Source organism: Nicotiana sylvestris, chromosome 12 (assembly GCF_000393655.2).
Source record: "Nicotiana sylvestris chromosome 12, ASM39365v2, whole genome shotgun sequence".
NCBI lineage: Eukaryota > Viridiplantae > Streptophyta > Magnoliopsida > Solanales > Solanaceae > Nicotiana > Nicotiana sylvestris.
Window position 1 is genome coordinate 9,720,541 of NC_091068.1, and position 2,927 is coordinate 9,723,467.

The window sequence follows — 2,927 nt, forward strand, 5'->3', positions numbered from 1 at the left end:
TCGAAAACATATTTAAACAGACCTTCATTTAAACTTCTATCCTCTTCTAAGTGTGAGTTAATAGATTAAGGACGCATTCGAAGAAGAATAGTGCTTCAAAAGTATATGTTGTATTTTCTGGTAAAAGGCTAGGAATATACTACTCATGGAGTGAATGTTCTCCTATGGTTATCGGGGCTAAGCGTAGCATCTTCCAGTCTTTCAAGTCTCACGATGCGGCCATATCGGCGTTCGATGAATTTAAAAAGTCTGTTGAAGGTAAACAAAAACTCAAATATATGGTGTTTGTTGTTTTTTATGGTAAGAAGTCGGGAATATACAAAAGTTAGTCTGAGTGTGTTAAAATGCTTGTTGGAGTCGAGGGTAGCTACTTTCGTGCTTGTCAATATTATGATGAAGCCTTAGAAGCCTTCAACAAATTTCAAAAAATAAGTTGTTCAGAGGAAGAGTCATCTTCAAGCTCGGCCGTGAAGAAAGTGAAGAAGTAGTAACAAATGAAAGAGCAGCAAGTGCTATTTCATCTACTCTGTTAGCGGGCATATTTATTGGGTTAAAGCTTTCAGAAAATATTGGAAAGTAATTATGTCAATTTTAGTTCTTATGTTATCTTGTGTTAGAAAAGTGTTTGTTATTTCTCTTTAATTTAGTGTGTAAGAGTTGAGAACTTTATTTTTCATTTTGAATATCAAGTAATGTATGAAGTTGGGCATGTTTATTTCATGTTTACTTTCTTCATTATCTATGAAGTGCGAATTTTGTGACTTCTTTAGCATTGCGATCATGTTTAACCTTTGGTGTGATCTTTGTCCGGTTAATATATGTGGTTTATGAATTATGTAGATTTCAAAAATGTAATAATAAACAACTTTTATGTATTAAATATTTGCAGCAATCGGCTTAGGCGACACTTTGAATCCTTGTTGATTAAGCTTTCTGGATTAGTTTTTTGAGAAAAAAAATTGTTTTAGAAAGGATTTTTTCCAACATTATTTTAGTTTCACTAGAATTAAAAACGGACTTTGTGTTATTTAATTTTCTGATATATTTTGGTCTGATTTTTGTAAATAAAGAGCAACAATTTTGAGATGGTTCTAATTTTTTTCAATTAGATGCAAATAATTCCAACTTGTTACTTGTAGAAATTTTGTACTGGTTTAATTTTCTGAATTAAAGTTTTTGAAACTGGTTAAATTCTTTGAGATCTACATAATTGACAGTGAAGCTGAATTATGCATCTTCTTTCGTATTGGAGAGCAGGATTTCGATTTGTGAAAATTAAAAATTGTCAAATGATTCTTTTTTTTTCATTTGCTAAGTTTTTGTAAATAAAATTATCTTATATTACATTAGGTGTGACATCCTAATATATATGTTTTTTGAATCCCTTTTTATGAATCCCTGGTTCTTCCACTTTTAATTTCCTTTATTTTATATGACAATGTTTGCTTATCTGATACAAAAATTAAGAATATATTTAATTTATAAATTATACTTGTAAAATATCCTAATGAAAAATTTCAGTAAAATCACAAAAAAATTCCTCTTCTCCATTCCAAAAAAAAACCGGTTGGTAGGTTACCATTGAGCTTTTCATGCCTACTATTTAGCTTTTCAATGCAGCATTTATTAGTCTCAAATATTTAGCTTCTCAATGAAGCATTTATTATTCCTAACCGTTTTAATAGTGTATAGGTAGAATTAGGTAGAATTTTAAGTCCAAGATTTTATTCTCAACCGGTTGGAAATATGTTGTTACAAAAATAAAATAAAAATAGTCTTTGAAATTGATTTCAAACGTAAGAAATGAAAATTGTTATAGCAAATCAAAAGCACAAGTAGCATAACTAAATCAACAATAAAAGGTTAAAGATACTAAAGGGATAGAAAAACACAAAACACATCCTAAAAACTAATCAATTTCAACCGAATTACGATCATGAGTTCCTTCTCCCTTCACTTCAACATTGAAGTCAACATATAATGATGAAACATCCACCAACGTGAATTTGACGACGAAACCTCGCTTGACATAATTATCCAAAATAAAACGTTTCCAGCCTTCTTTGAACCTTCTTCGATCACCGACGCTCATAGATACAAACCACTCTTTGCTACGATAATGAAAAAGCGCGATTTCAACTGTTGGAGGAAGATGCTTGTAGATATTTCTTGGAATATACTGGAAAAAAAAAACAATTTTAGTAAGTTTTCGGAAAATATAAAGCTTAAACACAAAAAATATATATACAACACTGATGCATAACCATATCGTCGTAGTTGATATATGATTCAGTCATAACCACTTCAAAAGTTGGAGGATTCTCTTCTTCATCCTCACTAGTACAAGAGTAAGTTAGGCATCGTTTGGTAGAGTGAGAGGCGTCCATAGTTCGTGTTTGTAGGAGAGTGTGTTTTTAGGTCTTTAGTGTTTGAGTATATGAGAGTATGAGAGTATACATTAATAACACACCAACCCATTTAACTTCCCCATGGTGCATTTAATGATAAATAATTAAATAATTTTAGTTATTTTAGTAGTTTAATTTTTTGAATGATAAATAATTCAAAAAAATATATTCTAGTAATATGAAGATTGAAATTTTATAACATAACATTTCAACATAAAAAAGTACAACAACCATTACTAAAGGTTTGAATTTAACACAAACACATCCTAGTACCAAGTAAAAAATGGATTAGTACAAATAGGATATCTGTCTCCCTTCACGTCCAGATTGAAGATAGCACGCAATGGTGAAATATCAACCAATGTAAATTTGACGACGAAACCTCGCCGGATAAAATTATCCAACATAAAACGTCTTCAGCCTACCTTGAACCTTTTTTATCACCAACGCTCATAATTACAATCCACTCTTTGCCACGATGGTGAAAATACGCGTGTTCTAATGTTGGAGGAAGATGCT

At 30.9% G+C, this 2,927-nt stretch overlaps 1 long non-coding RNA gene across 1 annotated transcript; it reads right to left on the reverse strand.

Moving 5' to 3' along the window:
• Window positions 1-1,788: 1,788 nt before the first annotated feature.
• On the reverse strand, window positions 1,789-2,408 carry LOC104230220 (uncharacterized). The gene is made up of 2 exons (XR_011404558.1): window positions 2,265-2,408; window positions 1,789-2,179 (listed from the first exon to the last, which is right to left on the reverse strand). It is a non-coding gene; the product is annotated as an uncharacterized lncRNA (long non-coding RNA).
• Window positions 2,409-2,927: the final 519 nt, after the last annotated feature.